General features: G+C 41.7%; 1 non-coding gene across 1 annotated transcript; it reads left to right on the forward strand.

Moving 5' to 3' along the window:
• Nucleotides 1–3,916: 3,916 nt before the first annotated feature.
• On the forward strand, nt 3,917–4,057 carry LOC115288857. Its single transcript, XR_003907244.1, has one exon. It is a non-coding gene; the product is annotated as a small nucleolar RNA SNORA48 (small nucleolar RNA).
• The last annotated feature ends 16,868 nt before the right edge of the window (nt 4,058–20,925 follow it).

Genomic DNA, 20,925 nt, shown 5'->3' on the forward strand with positions numbered 1-20,925 from the left:
TGTCCCCGCTGAGGCGCCACCCGTGCGCGTCCCTCGGGGGCCCCTTCGCCGCCGACCCGGATTCCGGGGCCGCTGAGGGACCTGAACTAGGGCCTCCGCCCGCACCTCAGCGGTCGCCGGTAGAGAAGACGCCCCCTCGCCCCCACCACACCGGTACTTCACCCCTCCGCAGGGTTCCCCACTCTCCGAGGTTCCCCCCAGGAAGTCCGCACTCCACTCACAGCGCCCACGACCGGCTCCCTCGGTGGCTGCGATTTGAATGGGCGCCCTGCATTTTGATTGGCTGCTGGACTTGGCGTCGGGCACCGCGCCCTCGCTTCCTCCCACCTCCCGGAAGCGCGGTAGTTAAGTCTTCGGGAGTCTAAACACAAGACCAACCGCCCTCATCTCCTAGGCAACGGGGCCCGCCCCTCCCCAGGCTCCGCTAAAACCTTGAGCGTGGGCCCCTTTAAATCCGACTGGAGGGAGGAGCTGGATTCTGAGTGGCAGGCACCTGGCCGCCCGCTAAGATGGCTTAAAAAAAAATTTTTTTTTAATGTTTATTTTATTTTTGAGAGAGAAAGAGAAACCGAGAGACAGAGGGTAAGTAGGAGAGGCAGAGATGGAGACACAGAATATGAAGCATGCTCAAGGCTCTGAGCTGTCAACACAGAGCCCTCTGCAGGGCTTGGACCTACAGTTAGGAGATCATGACCTGAGCTGAAGTCAGATGCTTAACCAACTGAGCCACCCAGGTGCCCATGACAAAAGTGATAGTGACACTTCTGTAAATCCACAATATAAAAAAGTCTGTCCACCTTAAAATGAAGTTGTAAAAATGGCTATTTGTCCTCGAGCTGAGCATAATAATTAACGCCCTTCTAGTGCTGTTTTTCCTACGCAAAGCGTCTAAGTAGAAAGTATACTAAATGTCTTACACAGGATTTTTTCTTTTACTCCTGAATATTTTATTCAATAACTATGAATATCATCCTCAGTTTCCAGATGAAGTTTACAGTTAAACTTTTCTTTTTGTTTAATTTAAAAAATTTTTTAAACAAAAGTATTTTTTAAAAGGTAAAAAGTGTAGGAAATAGAAATGCATTTAGTGGAATACAAAGGGAAATCAGAAGTGGCTCCAACTATGTAGAAAAAATGAACGGATAATAAAGTACTCATTCTAGGAACGCCTGGGTGGCTCAGTCGGATAAGCATCCGACTTCAGCTCAGGTCATGATCTCGTGCTTTATGGGTTCGAGCCCTGCGTCAGGCTCTGCGCTGACAGCTCAGAGCCTGGAGCCTGCTTCGGATTCTGTGCCTGCCTCGCTCTCTGCCTCTCCCCCACTCGCGCTGTCTATCTGTCTTTCTCTCTCTCAAAAATAAATAAACATTAAAAAATTTTTAAATAATAAAGTACTTATTCTAAAACTAACTCTAAAAATCATTCTAGGGGCACCTGGGTGCCTCAGTCTGTTGAGCTTCCAACTCTTGGTTTCAGCTTCTCCTGATCTCATGGTCCTGAGATGGAGCCTGCTTGAGATTCTCTCTTCCTCTTACCCACTAGTGCACATGTGCACTCTCTCTGTCTCTCTAAAAAATGAAAAAGCAAAAAATTCTAAAATTTAGAATGTTATAGGGGCGCCTTGGTGGCTCAGTTGGTTAAGCCTCCGACTTAGGCTCAGGTCAGATCTCTTGTTCTTGGGTTTGAGCCCCGCATCAGGCTCTGTCCTGACAGCTAGCTCAGAGCCTGGAGGCTGCTTCCGGTTCTGTGTCTCCTTCTCTTTCTGCCCCTCCCCCTCTCATGTTCTGTCTCTCTCTGTATCAAAAATAAAACATTTTTTAAAAATTTAAAAAATTTAGATTGTTATAAAGAAACCATCAAAAAAAAGAATATCATATTTATCAGATCTATGGGAAAATAATCATTTGGTTTGTAAGCAAAAGATATAGCAAAGGGAAAGATCAACAATCTCAAATACACAAAAAATTTTAAATGATTTATAATTCAAAACAATAACAATAAAATGATAAAATGCAAGCTAACAAGAAAAATATATTACATATTACAGAAGATGGAAACATTCCTTTCAAATTTGCAAGAAAAATAAGTTTATAAGTAGAATAAGAAAGAAAACAATATAAAAATGGGCAATAGTATTTCACACAAAAGAATCAACCTATACACAAAATTAATTCATATAAAAATAGAATGTGGAAACCCAATCATTAAATGCAAGTGTAAAAAAAATTAGTTACAAGTGAAAAAAAAGTTTTTTTTTTATTTCAGTGCTGGTGATTTAGCATCAAAATTAAAAGTATAGAGGCACCTGGCTGACTCATTTGGCAGTTCATATGACTCCTGATCTCAAGGTTATGAGTTTGAGCCCCACATTGGGTACAGAAATTATTTAAAAAATTTTTTTAAATTAAAAGTATACGTTTCTAGTGACAAATTCGTATCTTTCTTGAAGTCAGGGACCATAACTCTTCATTTTGTACCCCTAGTGCTTCATATAAGATAAAGCTTGATATACAGTGGATGCTTAATATTTGTTGTGTAAACCATAAATCCTTTTAGACCCATAAAGACATTAATATTCTTTGACCTAGTAACAAATTTATTCTATGAATATCTTTCAGTAGAAACCAAAAAGTATGCAGGAAAATTGTCTATCCATATTGGCCCCAAACTGGAAAAATTCTCAATGCCCAACCATGAGGGAATGTGTTAAGTGGTTAAAAACAAGAAATAAATGAATTCTATTAAAACTATGAAGTGTCCATTGAGGTTATAGTTATGAGTTAAATAGAACCCCAGACAATGCATGGCCTATGAACCAAATCATAATCTTTCCCCAAAAACTAGGAGCCCCATATGGAGCACGACCTTGTCTGTCTTATTCTTGTCTCTCCAAGTGCCTGGCCTTGAACTGTCAGAGGACCCACAGATCACTAGCCACACTTTCCCTTCTTAGTCACTTTTAGAAGCTCCCCCAATTTAATTCCAGCTGCAGAAATAATACTCCACAGAATCAAGGGCCACCTGTGGGCCATCTCCAGATTATATGAGAGGAATTTTGATCTTTTATTTATTACACTGAGATATACTTCTGTCTCCAAATCCTGTCCACAGCTGACCAGAAGAGAAAGTCACTTAACTCTGGGTGCCGCCGGTTCCTCATATGGAAACTGAAGACGATAAAGCTATACTTACCCTAAAGTGTTGTAATGAGGATTAAAGTAGATAATGTATGCAAAGTGCTTAGCATAGAGCCTGGCAGAGGATTAATGCTCCGTAAATGTAGGCTGCTAAATTGCATAGCTTAATAGTACTCTCCGAAACACTGAAAAACCCTATTCAAGGCTAGTGATGAGAAACTGGGATCATGCACGTTAGAAGCTCTCTGTTGTAATAATGGCACATCTTATTTTATGAAGGATGAGGATTAGGATTTAATCCCTAGAAATATCCAGGAAGTGAAATAGTCATGTTGTAATGAATTCACTGTACTCTTAAAAATCAAAAGAGATGGTGCGCCTGGGTGGCTCAGTCGCTTGAGTGTCTGGCTTCGGCTCAGGTCATAATCTCATGGTTCATGGGTTTGAGCCCCGCGTCGGGCTCTGCGCTGACAGCTAGCTCAGAGCCTGGAGCCTGCTTCAGATTCTGTGTCTCCCTCTCTCTCTGACCCTTCCCTGCTCACACTGTCTCTCTCTGTCTCTCAAAAACAAATTAAAAAAAAAACATAAAAAAATAAAAAGAGCAATGAAAACCCAGCCTCAAGAGGGAGCGGTGCTAATCTCAGTTTTGCTCCAATTTGATTAATTTTTTTAGAACTTCAGATTTTGTAGGCTTTTTGAAAGAAGATAAGAAAAGGGAGTCTAGGGGCAACTGGCTGGACCAGAAGGTAGAGTGTGTGACTCTAAGTTTCTGGGTTAACCCCCTGGCTATGGGCAAAGAGACACGTCCGCGGTGGTGGTGCTCTAATATCAGCCTGGGCAAAGCAGATGCAGTCCTTTGTTCATCCTAGCTTGATGCCTGGGTTGGTGGCCAGAGCTGTTTCATGTCTAGGGCACATGAAAAAAAGAAAAAAGAAAAAGAAAAAATAATACTAAATCTCTGGGTTGTGAGTTCAAGCCCCAGGCTGAATGTGGAAATTACTTAAAAATAAAATCTTGGGGCTCCTGGGTGGCTCAGTCAGTTAAGCGTTGGACTTCTGCTCAGGTCATGATCTCGTGGTTCGTGGGTTCAAGCTCTGCGCTGGGCTCTATGCTGACAGCTAGCTCAGAGCCTGGAACTGTCTTCAGATCCTGTGACTCCTTCTCCCTCTGAACTCTCCCCTGCTCATGCTGTCTCTCTCTCTCAAAAATAAATAAAAACATTAAAAAAATCTTTAAGGGGCTCAATTGGTTAAGCACCTGACTTCGGCTCAGGTCATGACCTCACAGTTTGTGAGTTCCATGGAGCCCCGCATCAGGCTCTGTGCTGACAGCTCAGAGCTGGAGCCTGCTTCAGATTCTGTGTGTCTCTCTCTCTCTCTCTGCCCCTCCCCTGCTTGTGCTCTTCTCTCTCTCTCTGAAAAATAATAAACCTTAAAAAACATTTTACTAATAAATAAATAAAATCTTTAAAATAAAAAAAGAAAAGAAAAGAGAATCTAGAAAATGTAGTTTGGGCCAGCATAAGGTTCATTGGCTGAGCAACCTGAAGGAACCACATTTCAAGGCTCAGCTTTCTGAGTTGGTGGCTAGCATCTGCCTGACTTGGGGCATAACACGCTCTCCACCACCCCAAACAGCTGGCGGTGTGAGAGCCCCGCTCTCCAGTTCAGGCAGAGTGTTTTGCTAATGCCCAAACAGCAGGCCTTTAAAAACGCCTTATATTTTCAAATCTGTTTTCAAACTTGGCTCAGTAAAATAACAGTTCCTTTGGGAGACTAAAGTCATAAAACCTGCTTGTTACTCAAATTGCTTTATCTGTCTCTCAACTTAGGCTTCTTTAACCTGTGAAAGGAGAGAATATATCAACAACTGCTAGAAAAATATAATTAGATAAAACATGCGAAACAAGTTGAGAAATGTGTAACATTACTATTTATAAATGTATATGGATAGGTGTTTTGACCATATGCAGTTAGCTGTCAAATATATTTATGAGAATCATAATAGGTAACGTAGGGCGTCTGGGTGGCTCAGTGGGTTGAGCGTCTGACTCTTGATTTCGGCTCAGATTATGATCTCGGAGTTGTGAGACTGAGCCCTACCTTCAAGTCCGATGTGAGTGCAGAGTCTGCTTGGGATTCTCTCTCTCCCTCTCCCTCTCTCTCTCTCTTTACACACACACACACACACACACCCTCTCTCTCTCTCTCTCTCCCCAAAACAATGACAAACAAAAAAGTCAATAATGTATATAAAAATTGCAAGCACATTGCTTGGAACAGAAGTTCTCCCTAAGTGAACTAAATTAAAACCAACTGCGTCTTCAGTCATCTAAGATAAGTCTACTGATAATATTTTTTCTCAGTTTCCAATCTCATCTACCACTAGCTCAAACTGATTTCAGAGAAATCAGTGTCCTTCCTGCTACCTAGGGCCAGTCTCACACCTGTACTCTGTATTCATTTTCTCCATCTCCCAGGGGCCTTCCTACATCAAATGTGCCATTTTCCTTCCAATTTCAGCATCTCTGTCATCTATAAAAATAAACAAACAAACAAACAAGAGGGGTGCCTGTGTGGCTCAGTCTGTTAAGTGTCTGACTTCAGCTCAGGGCATGATCTTATAGTTCATGAGTTCAAGCCTCACATCAGGCTCTCTGCTGTCAGCACAGAGCCTGCTTTAGATCCTCGGTCACCCTCTCTCAATGCCCCTCCCCCACTTGTTCTCTCTCTCTCTCTCTCTCTCTCTCTCTCTCTCTCTCTCCTTCTCTACCTTTTCATTCCTCTTCATGTCGACACCCTCTTAGAGAAGGGTATAGCAAATATGGAGGGTTATGAGGCACATCGGATTCACGTGCATGAAGCTGCATCAGTCAGGGCTGTTGGCCTGCGCAGCTGGAAGTGCTAGAAGCTAGAAGGAAAACACAAGATGGTACCCTAGAGAAAATGCTGCAAAGTTAAGTCTGTCGTGAAAACCAAGAAGGAAGCAGGGGCCATTGAGGCCCCAAATAATCAAGTTTCCAGCAAACACAGGAATAGGATGAAAGGTTAAGAACAAAGGTGCATGTAGAATAAGGGAGTCTGGGATTTTTCCACAGACACCTCATGGTTCTTTCTGCTCAGACGCTAACCTCTCAGTACGAGGTTGGGTCAGTCATGACACGGACAAGCACAGGACACTCCTCTCTTCATGTGAGTTTCCTGAAGGCCAACACTCCCTTTCTGTACTTCCTTACCCCCCTCCTTCAATCTCAGTTCACTGCCAACTAACATCTACCCCTACTATCTTGCCGTTATGATAACAGTGAGAGGCAAGAGAGGTGCGATTCTAACCCATGAGCCTCAACACTGAGCAGAGCTCTGCTCTACAAAAAAGTGCAGACACACCCTCCCTAAGGTCACTAATCACCTTACTGTTAGCTCCAATAAAAGTTGACCCTCAGACATCGTATGACTTAACCTCTCTGCGGCATTTAGCATGATTGGTCATGCTCCATTTTATTTATTTATTGTTAAAGGTTTTATTTCTAAGTAATCTATACAGCCAATGTAGGACTCGAACTCATGACCCCAAGATCAAGAGTTACACACTCCGCCAACTGAGCCAGCCAGGTTCCCCTCATCACTCCATTTTAAATCACTCCTCTGCTGTTTTCTGCACTCTCTTTCTTTAGCTCCAGAGTTTCTATACCTCCCTCTCAGTCACATTTTATTGCTCTTTCTTCTAGCGACATAGGGAGCTAGAGAACAAAAAGGAAGAACTAGTCTGGGGGTAGAAATCAGTTAGTTTAGGGGCACCTGAGTGGCTTAGTGGGTTAAGCATCAGACTTTGGCTCAGGTTGTGATCTCAAGGTTCATGGGTTCAAGACCCGTACTGGGCTTTCTGCTGTCAGCATGGAGCCCACTGCATATCCTCTGTCTCCCTTTCTCTCTACCCCTCTCCCGTGCTCTCTCTCTGTCTCAAAAATAAATAACCATTAAATTTTTTTGAGAAATCAATTTATTTTCTGGGAAAATTGAGTCATAAGTGCAAATATAGATCTCCAATGGAGCTCTGGCAGCCATTTTGGGCCATGAAGACAAAAGCCACACCCTATAGATGGAGGAAGTGAAATTGGAAAGAGCCTGGATCTCTGACGACAAAAAGCTCCATACGAAATTACTTCCTGGCTTCTTTTATACAGATAGAACTTAACTTCTGTTTTTTAAAAGCCACTTACAGGATTTTTGGTTTTTGCAGCCTAAACCATATTACCTACAAAATAAGATTCAAACATAACCAGTGATTCGGCCCCTGCTCACCCTTCCACTTCATCTCTTCCCGTTGCATTTCACCCTATTTGCTTGTACTTTGTTCCCAGCCGTATCAAACCACTTGTAGTTCTCTGAATACACTTTTGTGTCTTTGCAGGTGTTTCCTAGTGCTCATGTAGCTGTCATGGAGCAAATGCCTTTAGCCTATCTCTACCCTTCTTGAATTGGAGTCTCTGCAAAGACTCCCACCCAGGCAACACAGAATTCTAGAAATTCCACAACATAAACCAGGCTGACAACAGATGATGAACTCTTAACTTGCGTAAAACCTCTTCCAAATAATCCAGTTATTCTGAAAATAAAAGCTAGTATTTTTTTTAAGATCCACCAGAGGGAGACAAACTGAAAGAAAACATCCTGAAAGAATTCAGAAGCAAAGCAAGCACAGTTGAAGCCTTCTAGATTAAGATTTAAAGAAAATTATTAACTCATACGAATTAATGGTCTCTTAGGATATAAGCCTATGACAATTTAGCCAATTTCACAACTTCTTATTAAAACACTCTGCTTTGTAGGTGTTTGTATTTAGTTGCAGTTGGGGTCAGTAACAAAAATGTGCAATAAAACTATAAAAATTAATCATTTTATAGTCCAAAGGAAAGGGGCAACTGGTGGTTCAGTTGTTTGAGCTTCTGACTCTTGATTTCAGCTCAGGTCATTATCCCAGGGTGGTGCGGTCAAGCCCCAAGTTAGGCTCTGCAATGAGCAAGGAGCCTGCTTCAGAATCTCTCTCACTCTCCCTCTGCCCCCTCCCCGCCTTTCATGTTCTCTCTTTCTCTCACACACAAATAAAATGAAACAAACAAACAAAAATAAAGTCAAAAGGACAAAGTAGAAGTTGAGGGAAGGTGGTTAAGAGCCCAGCGCCTGAATTCCAGCTATGTCTCTGTGACAACTTAATGATAGGACCAGACTAGTCTCTGCTGCCATTTCCTTACTTGTGAAACACAATTACTGCATTAAATAATTACAGCTAGCAAGTATTGACACCTTTCTTTGGGCAAGATATATACATTATCTCATTTAATCTCCATTACCCTATAAGGTAGGTACTATTACTGTGATTATTGCTACTCTACAGATAGTGGAAACTGAGTTTCCAGGAGTTAAATAACTTGCCTGATACTATACACTTATTAAGTCACAGAACCAGGTTCAGGACTCAGGAAATTGGACCCTACTGCCTGTGCTCCACACCACTGTACTGTTTTTTGTTTTTGTTTTTGTTTTACAAAGATTCTTTCGGTTTCTCAGATTTCTATGACTTTATAATAAGCATAAGAGTTAAACAAACAGGAGTGGCTGGGTGGCTCAGTTGGTTAAGTGTTCACCTTTGGCTCAAGTCACTATTAAGCCTCATGCCATCAGGGTCTGTGCTGATGGCTCAGAGCCTGGAGCCTGCTTCAGGTTCTACATCTCCCTCCCTCTCTGTCCCTCTCCCACTTGCGCGCTCTCTCTCTCTCAGAAATAAAATAAACATTAAGGGGAAAAAAAAGACTCAAACATAAAGATAGTTTAAAATCTGTCATAGTTTGTATTTTCTTTCTAAATTCTAACACACGTTAGACCAAGAGCCTTGGAATTATGTACCATAAAATGCTTGTACTTTTTGATAGTCTTTTGACGAAATTTATATGAATTCAGTTGTGATCACTCAGTGACACATTCTAAATACATTTAGCAATACTACAGGAATCTGAAAAGAAACAATTACATTAAGCTAGTAATCCTTTCTTAATATAAAAAGAAAAGAACTCAGGGATTAGTAAACGTTCCAGCAGCTCTTTTCTCTTTGAATCATGCTGGTTTCACTCCAGAGAAGATTAGTAAGATTTAAAAACTATTGTCAGCCCCAAGGCTACTGGGTAACCAGTCTTTATATAAAGGTTCATGTAGGAAGAACAATTGTTTGAAGAAGGCCAATTTTGACCTTCGGTCGGTGTCTTCCTCCCATGGTGCTTTGTCAACATGGCCCAAGGTCATTGTTTACATTCCGTTGAAAACATTTTGCCAACTCTTCCAAGTAGAATTTGACGGGGTTCGGGACAGGCCCCCCAGAATATGCTGCCTTGGCGTGCGGATTATTTTGAGTTGAAGACTATCAAGACTCTGCTGGCTCAAGAGAAAGTTTTGCCCTTCCCTTACCTACATAGAAGAATCTAAATGGAAGGGGAGTGTTTTTCCAGAACAAGAGTTATTACCAGAGATAAATTTTATCTGAGCAACCCGTCCACGTGGAAGGGTAAACATCTAATTACTACTCTTCTCCTTAGTATCCTGTGAATGCCGTTCCTTTTTTTTGAAACCACAGACCCTTAGCCCCTTTTCCTTGGTTCAGGATGACATATATACTTCTTTCTTGCTTGATGGGCTTTGGAATTTGCCTATCTGTGTGCATTCTCTGTACATATGCTATTAAATTCAATTTTCTCCTGTTCATCTGCCTCACGCCAATTTGGTTCTTAGTCTAGCCAGAAGGCCCGTCCCCAAACAGGGGACAGGACATACTTGCTCTCTCCAAATTGTAGCTGCTTTCCCAAAGGGAATGAAAAATAAGACCAACTTACCTTTCAACAAGTATAAAAAAAAGATGAGGTGGTCTCAGAAAGGATGGTGAATGTGTATAAATCACCCCACTGTCCATATTAACACCCAAAGAGTTTATAATCTCATTTCTTTTATTGGTTGAACTTCAACTCCAGTACTGTCTAGAATGCCTAGAATGGTCTAGAATGATCTACATTCAGCTGTTTTTATAATCACTCTTCAGCTTGTGTGTTCATATAAATCAGTGTTCTCGCTTAAGAAACAGCATGAAAAAGATTGTGCCAAGTGATTGCTACTCATATTTCCTGTTTTAAAAGACCAGAGCGAGGCCACCTGGATTACAAGAATCACATACATCCTTGGTCTTTCCAGAAGGGAGAAAAGGGAGTGTCTCTCCAGTTTTGTAGCTTCATGAATAATTCCACACCCATCCACATGCCTTTACCCGTTTGCATAAAGCTTTTTTTTTTAATTTTTTTTTTTTTTTTAGTTTAGGCCACAGTCTGTTCTCTGAGTCACTCAGGAAAAAAAAAGAAATCCACCAAGAGAAGGAGTTCTACATGTTTTTTTCAAACAAAATGATCTGGGGCACAACAGAGAAGTTAGTGTTCTCCTTGAATTAACATTTTCTCGGTTTCCTCTAGCATCCAGAGATGAGTAACTGATGGCATTTTGCTGTCTTCTATGAGGAACAATGTTTCACAAGCCACAGTGGAGGCTTAAATGGACTCTATGGGTTTAATTCACATGAAATTCTGCCTAAATAATTAGTCTTGTTTACTCTGTCCTTTATTCCTCCCCAGCTGCATTTCTTAAATATTAATTAAATTTCTGTACCACACGTCTTTCATTGGCCTCAAATATCCACTCTAATTGACAACAGTTTGGCCTGAGCCATTTGAGATTATATTTCTGAGAAAAGAAAATGAAAACAATCTCCTACTTTATAGGTTTGCTCCCTCTCTCCAGAAATCTAACAAAAGGAATGCAAACTGCTACCCTAGAAATCTGTTACACTATTTGAAAATCTAAAACAGACTGTCTAATATAAGCTACATGTGAATTTTAAATTCTCTAGTAGCCATATGAAGAAAATAAAAAGAGTAATTCATTTTAATAATATATGCTATTTACCCCCAACATATCAGAAATATCATTTTAATACACAATCCACATAAAGATCAATAGTGAAATTATGTCCTTATCTGGGACACCAGTGTGTTTTTTCACACTTCCGGGACCAGCCACATTTAAGTACTCCATAGCCACAATATTGAACAGGGACCTCTCTCTCTTTCCTTCTCTCATTGCATACAGGAATAAGAGAGCAGGGCTCTTAGATGTGGGTTGAAATATTATTTAGTCAGGGTGCCTGGGTAGCTCAAGACGGTTAAACATCTGACCGTTGATTTTGGCTCAGGTCATGATCTCGCAGCCATGAGATCAAGCCCCGTGTCAGGTTCCCGGCTGATGGTGCAACCTGCTTGGGATTCTCTCTTCTTCTTTCTCTGTCCCTCCCCTGTTTGTGCTCTCACTTTTTCTCTCAAAAATAAATAAACTTAAAACTTTTTTTAAAAATTTATTTTAGGGAGACAGAGAGAGACAGCGCGAGCAGGGGAGGGTCAGAGAGAGAGGGAGACACAGAATCCGAAGCAGGCTCCAGGCTTTGAGCTAGCTGTCAGCACAGAGCCTGATGTGGGGCTCGAACCCACGAACCACGAGATCATGACCTGAGCCGAAGCCGGATGCTCAACCGACTGAGCCACCCAGGCGCCCCAAAACTTTTTTTATTTAGTCAATCATGAGAGGATTTCACTCTACCCAGATAAAAAAGGACAGAATACCATGGCTCCCCAACTCTCTGACCATGTGTTTCATGGCCTCTCTCTTCACACCTACCCAGGACTTCATCTACCCCTGCTGATGGTAGGTCGGTGACTTGAGGCTGTTTCTGATTTCATGAAGTCAAGCCCATGCCGTGCTCATGTGTGCCCGACTCTGCTCAATTAATGCTAGCTTCAAAATTATTTCATTTCCTTTCTTCCAGCTCAAAATCCCTGCTTCTCTCCCTGCAGCAAATTTAGAATCCTTAGCTCAGAAATACCCTGCAAAGTACCAAGTCAGCAAAAGAGTGAGGACAAAGCATGAAAGGAATTGTGGGGACCCCTATCTGAAACTCCAGACACCTCAGCCAAAGTTTATTTTTTATTTTTATCTTTTTTATATTATCTATGCCCAACATGGGGCTCAAACTTGCGACCCAAGATGAAGAGTTGCATGCTCCACCAACTGAGAAGCCAGGTGCCCATGAGCCCTGAGCCAAAGTTTAAAGATTTCTCTTGCACTGAGCTCAGGAAAAGGATAAAAAAAATTCCTTTACAAAATATCATGGCAGGGGCCCCTGGGTGGCTCAGTCAGGTAAGTGACTTGGACACAGGTCACAATCTCATACTTGATGAGTTCAAACCCCTGCTGTCAGTGTGGAGCCTGCTTTGGATCCTCAGTTCTCCTTTCTCTCTACACCCCCCTCCTCTCTCTCTCAAAAATAAGTAAATATTTTTTAAAAGTTATTAAACATTATATATTATGGCACATTCCTGAGTTCCAGATCAACCTTTCCCATTGTTTCCCTTGCTTCCCTCAGCCTCCCCTCCCCCCCTTTTTAAACACAATGTTGCATTTCAGCATATCTACAAACCCAAGATTGCACCCAGGATTCTAAATGAGATGTGAGAAATTCATTTATGTAGAGGAACCATTACTTCCGCTGCTCTATGAGGAAATCCCCAGTTTGCAACTAGACTCTTCATCTTATTATCTAGCCTGAGGACTCTTTCCTCATTATTGTCAGCAATTCTAACTATCAAGACTTTCTTTAAATGTATTATGGATTCTACTCTAATGCATGATCTTCCAGCTTTCCAAGACTGAATTTCATTAGCCTCGTTTCTGCCCATTTCCCTAAACTGCTGACATCTTTAGTAATCTGGCCCATTCCTGGAATGTAGCAACTGATACTCCTTCATCAGGGTCATCTGTAAATTTACCTTCGTACCTGAGCACACAATGCACTCAATTCTCCCTTTGTGTTAAAAGGTACCTAGTACAGGCTAATGGGGATGCACACTGCTGCCAAGGGCCCTGCTTTTCTAGGGTGGGGGTGTGGTCTGAATGTGGGGTACCTGGTCCTGGACGGTCTGAGCTGCGCTCCCTGCTTCTCTCCACCCTGCACCTGGGGGTTGTAAGGCGGATGGGCAATCCTTTTCACACTCATAGTTTTCCCTTCATTCCAATCGCCCTGCCCTGCCATAACCCTCAGCTCCAGCCACACTTTCATTTCTGCTTCCATTTCTAGGGAGGGGAGAGGTTTTCATTGAAAAATTGAATCTAGGCAGTGGGTATGCAGATTCTCTTTCTCTTCACTGTCCCTTCCCACTCCTCCCACCCTCCTCCCTCTCCCTCCACCCCTGAATGTACTCAGAGCAACAACAGAAACACCAACTTCAATGATGCCTAGTTATGCCTCTCAGTACCAATTTTGCTGTTCGCCTGGGCACTGTGGGTTGATGCTTTGCCCCACTCAGTGCCGGGGAGGGGAGGATGGTGCTGAGCTTCAACCCAGTGCCAGTCTCACACCTCCTCCCATGTTTTGTGTTTAACCACAATGGCCGAGTCTGTTTGGGGACAGAATGGTAAAGCTGGAATTAGAATGCAGGCCTTTGTGTCCCAGGCTTGTGTCGAGATCAGAACCAGGCTTCAAGGAAGATGAGCAGACAGGCGTGTGTGATTGTGAGCAGCAGACAGGAGCAGGGCGGGTGGCCAAGGCAGGCAGGCAAGGTAAGGTCACTGTGTCAGTCCACGTGTGAGGTAATGAGGAACCTGGTTGACACCAGGGGCAGAAACAAGGCGATCAATGTGACAGACATCTTGAGGTGAGGAGCAATGGAATTTGGGAACCGACCATATGATGAGAGCTGGGAAGGAGGGGGTGAACGGCTCACACTTTAAGAGCAGGTTGTCAGGAGATGCCAAGAGGCCCAATCAAATCCGTTAAACCTGTAAGATTCTGTTTCCTTACTTGTAAACTGATGGGGTTGGACAAACTATTTTCTAGAGCTAGGGCTCCTTGGCATTAATAGATATGTCTGTGCTCTCCTCAACAACTATTAAGCCTTAAGCAATGCCCAACATGCAAGACTTGTTCTCAAGAAAGTGACCTGTCTTCAGAGTGGGATAAGCATCATCTGAGGATATGGTCCATGGGCGCCCTTGAAAACACTCACACGAGAGGCATCTCTTGCTTCTTTCATAGTAGATGTTAGAAGCAAGGCTCAAAAGTTACTTAGACCTGGGCACCATAATCAACTCCCATGTGCTTTAGTTTTCCCATCTGTAAAATGGAGATGATAATAATAGTGACTACCATATTGGGTTGGTATCCCATGTTACTCGAAATGTGAATAAACACATTTGCCTGGCACTTAGCATTCAATATTCTTAGTTGAATCCCACTATAAATCCCACTATTTACAGTTTATCCAAATAGGACGTTTAATTGTTCCTTCAAGGAGAAAAAAAACAACAGGAAAAAAATTAAAGTAAGCCATTTTCCCCAAATCACAGTATGAATTGACTCATTACAGGTCTTCTGATGTGAGTTAGAGCAGACTTTAATCACAAGGAAGCTGGGATGGGGGGTGTGGGGCACTGGTGCTGATGAGGAAGGGGGCTTGGTGTTTGGAGGGTCAGGCAGCAGCAGGGGACAGAAGTGGCATTGCGAAGAGGCAGGGAGGAGTACAGAGTGAGGAGGGGAGGGGGCAACGTTACCTTCGTTTCCCACGCACTGGCCAGGGAGTAGGAAGGGTGTGGAGAATTGGTCCGCGCTGCCTTGTCTCCTCTCCTTCTCTGACTCTCCCAGGAGGCCTGGGCAGCGGGGAATATAACCAGGTCTGTTCTCTCACTGGCTGTAGAGAGAATGAGACGGAACAGCCATGGCAGCTAAAGAAAAATTAAATAAAGGGCCTGTGTGGCCAGCACCTCTGCTGGCTATGGCTTCCCCCTGCATTCCAGCTTTCTACCAACAAGAAACAGAAACAGATGGAGGAAAAACACAATAACCTCAGCCCTCTTGGGGGCTTCTCAATAATATTGCACATCTTCTGAGACTTTGTCAACCATAACATCCAGGGAGGGGGGTCATTGCTGGAATAGCCTCTGGCCCAAGATTTCTCCGGATGAATGAAAAAAAATTAACAACTTTCAAGACAAGTATGGACACTTTGTCACAACAGTTACAGAGTAGAATAAACATTTAGCTCCATGGTTCCAGGAGTTTGGAAACAGTCCTTCCAGATGTTTTGTGATCTTTTTTTTTAAGTAGGCTTCACACCAAACATGGGGCTTGAACTCATGACCCTGGGATTAAGAGGCAGGTGCTCTACCAACTGAGCCAGCCAGGCAACAGGTGTTTGGTTTTTTAATAGTATCTGTTAACAAACATTTTCTCTCTTCAGGTGTAGCTGCTGGTGTCTGAATTCTAGCTTGTTCCAGTGTGTCGTGAGCCTCTGTCTTATACTTAATGTTTAATATTTATACTAAACATGTAGAACCAAACATTCCATCTTCACTTGGGTGGTTTTCCTTTTAAAACATTGTATTATGGTTGGAACAATAATACTGTTTGCATATTATTTTTTAATATTTTTAATTTTTAAAATTCTCATTGTGAACCTGGGATTTTAAAAACCATGCAATAATATGTGAGGCAGTAGCAAAAAAAGAGGACAATTTTCATAATCATATGGAGCTGGGCTTTAATCTATGCCTTAGTACACTAACTGTGTGATGTTGGAGAAGTTACTTAGCGCTTCTGTTCTCAGTCTCCTCATCTATAAAATGGGATAAGAATCATTCCCACCACATGGAGTTGTTGTAAGAATTCCATGGTTGGGGCGCCTGGGTGGCTCAGTTGGTTAAGTGTCCAGCTTTAGCTCAGGTCATGATCTCACGGTTGGTGGGTTCCAGCCCGGCATCGGGCTCTGTGCTGACAGCTAGCTCAGAGCCTGGAGCCTGCTTCAGATTCTGTATCTCCCTCCTCTGCTCGCACTGTCTCTCAAAAATAAATAAAAAACAAAACATTTTAAAAAATTCCATGGTTAATGAGTATGAAGCAATTGGCACATAGTAGGTCATTAGTAAATGGGACTTCCTTTTTCTACCACCACAAAGGTTTCCACAGATACCAGGTTTCTGTTGCAATAACGTGATATATAAGAAACAACTCCAAAATTTCAGTGGCTTAAAACAACTACTTACTTTCTTGCTCATAGCTCTATATGTTGTTGGCATGGCTTTATCTCAGGCTACTGGTGAGAAACAGGTCTACTCTGTGCCTCTCTTTCTGGGAGTAGGCTGAAGGGGCAGTGGCTAGCTGGCGTGCCTCTCATGGTCAATGTCAGGAACACAAGACGATAAGCCAAACCATGCAAGCTCATTTCAAACCTCTGCCCTTGTCCAAGTCTGCTCTTGTTCCATTGGCCAAAGTAAGTCACAGTGCCAAGCCTGAGCCAGTGGGGCAGAAAGGTATACCCCACACCCCACGAGATGGAGGGGGAGAGAAATAGTTTCTTGCTGAATGGCAAGGTAATCTACCACACACCTGCGGGTTCAATTTCCATAAATTTCTGACTAATATATCAACAAGTAAAGAGGACTAGAGAACCCAGGTTGAGTTTTCATTACAATTCTTTTCCCTAATATTTTAGGAGGAAAAAATTAACCCAGAATACCCATGAAAATATAATACAATTTGTTTACAAGCATTTCTATGCAAAGAGTTTTGAAATTATAAAACAGTACAAATATGAAAGGATTATTTTTCCATCTGATTTATTTCATGACACAATGATTCATTTGTATGGATACTCTCTGTAAACTGCCAAATACTATAGATTGAATTCAGCTTTCATTTTCACCATCATATATCCACAATTTTTTAAAAAGGCGTAGTAATACTGTGTGATGTATAGTGTTTTTATTGTGTTATTTTATTTTATGAATAGATTTTAAATGTTTTACTTTAAGTCACAGGCTATATACACCCTGGTCTAAGCATTCACTGAGAACACAGCACAGCACTGTACTAGGGGCTTTAGGGACTAATAAAGTCTGCAAAATGATGTCATGGAAGAAATCAAAAGGCTTGGACTCTGGCCCTAGCCCTCCAACAGGCCGTGGAAATTCATACTTTCCGTCTCTAGGAGAACTAAGAGGGGAAAAACAGCAGTCAACCAGGTAGTCTCTCTGGCTCCAAATGTTCTGTTTCTAAATAGAGATATGGTCCCTGCTTTGTGAAGATGGGAGGAGCCAGGGCATAGAGGAAGGAACTTGTACGTGATTCCAGCTGTACCGAAACTCACAGGGAAGTGGTGCTGCACAGAAATGCTAAATCCCGGCCGTCTGGCTTTGAGTCTTGGCTCTGCCACTTACCTTGGGCACCTCTGAACATCTGTAAACTGTTGATTAGGAAAACAGTACCTACCTCTTAAGGCATTTGAGTTAATCATCAAAAGTAGTTAGAACACTGCCTGATACCAAGGAAATGCACAGCGTTAGTTATTCACTGCCTCCATTCAACAGTTTACAAGTACGTGTGTGGCTATTCTGTTTCTTAGAGCTTCGCTAAATAATTGTAATCTACAAGAGTTCCTTTTTCACTCATCAGAGAAACAGTGCCTATTATCCAGTTAGAAAGGAAATCTAAGTCTATTATCTTAGAAGTAATTCAATCATTAGCATCTCCAGTAGCTTTACATTGTGGATAAGAACCAGAGTCTATTTAAGAAAGCAATATTACCTCGGGCTGCCTGGGTGGCTCAGTCGGTTAGGCGTCTGGCCTCAGCTCACGTCATGATTTCTTGGCTCGTGAGTTTAAGCCCTACGTCGGGCTCTGTGCTGACAGCTCAGAGACTGGAACCTGCTTTGGATTCTGTGTCTCCCTCTCTCTCTCTGCCCCTCCTCACTCACGCTCTGTTTCTCTCTCTCAAAAGTAAATAATTAAAAAAATTGTTTTAACTTTAAATAATAAAAAAATAAATATAAAAAGAGAGTAATATTACCTCAACCTCCTTCAGTCCCTTACAACTCCATCTAGGCTTTTTTTTTTTTCACTCTACTACTGTTAGTAAGAAAAATCAATCAGAAAGGGTATACATAATCCTTATTTGATTTGTTCCTTCCCTTTCTTGACCTTTGATGATGTCTTCACTCACTTTTACTTTCACTGATTAAAGCATTCAAAACATAATTGTATCATTAGTTTCATTTTGTATTATCAAAAGCTTAGAAACTGGCCACTTAAATACTTAATGATTATTTGCCATTATTAACAATTCTACTAAAATCACAGACTCATTTTCATAATCAACATTTTTCTTTTTAGCATGTTCATTTTTTTAAGTTTATTTCTATTTAGAGAGAAAGAGACCACGCACACACACGCAAGTGATGTGTGAGAGGCAGAGAGAGAGGCAGAGGGAGAATCCCAAGCAGGCTCCACACTGTCAGAGCAGAACCCCACTGCAGGCTCGATCAACAAACCGTGAGATCATAAGATGAGCCAAAGTCAAGAGGTGGACGCTTAACCATCTGAGCCACCCAGGTGCCCCTAGCATGTTCATTTTAAGTGCAATAGGGTAACGAGACTTTTATTCAACACAGCATGAAAGTTCATAGTAAGTGGTTACAATCTTGCTCTTTTGACCAAGTGAAACACTCTCTCTTCATATTTACTTTTGGGGATCCTGCTCCATCTCATGACATAGAAACATTATGAGCACAGAGCTAAGCCTTGATGCTCTCGAAAGCATGATAAATTTGTTCTCCTTTGTTATTGTCAAATAACGTCTCTCCTTCCCATACACACCCGTACCCACCAGCAACTGCAGGGAAACACCAGTGTTCTGTGCTGTGTTCAGCATTGCCAGGCTGTACCGCGAATACTAAACAGTAAGCCTGTGCAGCACCGTAACCAAGGAGCTCAGAGAAGCTACGAGGAATGGTCTTGCTACCGGACTTGCCAAACCATGTGAAGAGTAAACTGTCAACTCGACATTCGCTTCACTCGTTGCCAGAAACACCCTTAAAACTCATAGTGACCCTTTTGCACAACTCAAGGGGGCACCATTCATGTAGTTATGCTGTCGAGCAGCCCTATGAATTTGCTTTTATTTGTCCAGGCTGGTTGCCTTTTGTAGAGCCTAAAAAAAAAAAAAAAAATGAATTCAATTAACTAAAACTCCCCAATTATCAGCATTTTCTCAAGATTAGAAAAGCGGATAATAAAGCTCATGCAAATCTCAGAGACATGGTCTTTATGTTTAAAGATGTTGGTCTGAAGTTTTCAGATCTTTAAAGACGCTTGACTTTTTGGGAAAGACTTCAGTGTATGTTAATCATGAGCAGTAAGGATCATAAGGGCTAGAATATCATAAAATGTCACCAGCATAGACTATCGACAAAGTGCTGTGCAGCAGTGACATGCGTGGATTTCTGGCAATTTAATAAATGTATAATTAACACCCGTGCAAGCCTGGCCATATACATGCAATTATACATTAGGGAATAAATCTTCTGTAAGATTGTGTCCTTATTTCAGTATTAGAAAAAGTGGTTATCATAAGCATGCATCTGATTTTGTGTTTGCATTTTTTAAAACATAAATTGAGTTTGTTAGTCTCATAAAGGCTACTGATGCCTTCGAAATTTTAATAAAACTGGAAAACGCAACATTTTTGCAAAACAGAAGATTAATAACATAGTTATTTGAGAATACTATGTATACAAGAGTGAAACCACATTCAAAAAGTAATCAAGAAAAGCTATGGAAGTTTTGGGAACCTGGGTGCCTCAGTTGGTTAGGGTTCTGACTCTTGATTTCAGCTCAGGTCATGATCTTACAGTTTGTGAGATCAAGCTCTAAGTCCGGTTCTGTGTTGACAGCATGGAGCCTGCTTGGGATTCTTTCTCTCCCTCTCTCTCTCTCTTAAAATAAATAAACTTAAAAAAAATCAAAGACATATAGTCCCAGCTGTTTCCTCCTCATGGGCTATCACATTTGCCTTCCTAATATTCTTACAAAGATACTTCCTGTGTGCATGTGCACATTTTATGTTAAATGTCATTTCCAATTAGGAGTTTTCTGTCTTATATTTTTGTATTCATAGAAACCATAAGCTGTTCTGTGTGAAATGTCTTAAAAATCTTAACAATGGTTTAAAAATATCCTAATTTCTCTAAAGCACATTTAATGAAATGCACTCAGTTGTCTAACTCCTATATCAGAGCAATTCGTCAGTTCTAAAATGCTGCCCAAGTTTCAGAATTCACTTTACTATTATTACTTGATTCCAAGCACTTAAGATTCTCTGGAATTCCAATGAAAATATTACCAGGATTCAAAATAGGAAAAAAGAAATTGCTAACAACATTCCCTCTTTAATTAAAATTTTCCCTCCACTAGCAGATTCTTTGCTTCCCTTCAGTTGTGTTGGGTGATTGAGAGCTTACCAGTGACATAACAGTTCGGATTGCCAGCAATTAATTATCAGGACTGTGAATGTGTTCACGGAAGTTCTGATGAATGTTTAATCTTTAAGCAATGGTGTTCGGTTCTGTTCTAGTGGGCAGAAAAAGCCATAGCAGATGGTTCCGGCTTGGGAACAGTGGGAAGAAAGCTGTAGAGTGGACTCAGACGAAGGGGGGCCTTGGACACCAGCCAGAACTCAGATCTGATGTTGTCAACAGGAAACTGCTGAAGGTTTCTGAGATTATGCTCTAAAAATACATTGCTGCTCTGGATTGGAGGAGCACTGAGTGGCAGGGGGTCCGGAATTAGAATGGCCAATTCAGAGGCTCTAGTAAAATTCAG

This window comes from Suricata suricatta, chromosome 3 (assembly GCF_006229205.1).
Source record: "Suricata suricatta isolate VVHF042 chromosome 3, meerkat_22Aug2017_6uvM2_HiC, whole genome shotgun sequence".
In the NCBI taxonomy this organism is placed as follows: domain Eukaryota; kingdom Metazoa; phylum Chordata; class Mammalia; order Carnivora; family Herpestidae; genus Suricata; species Suricata suricatta.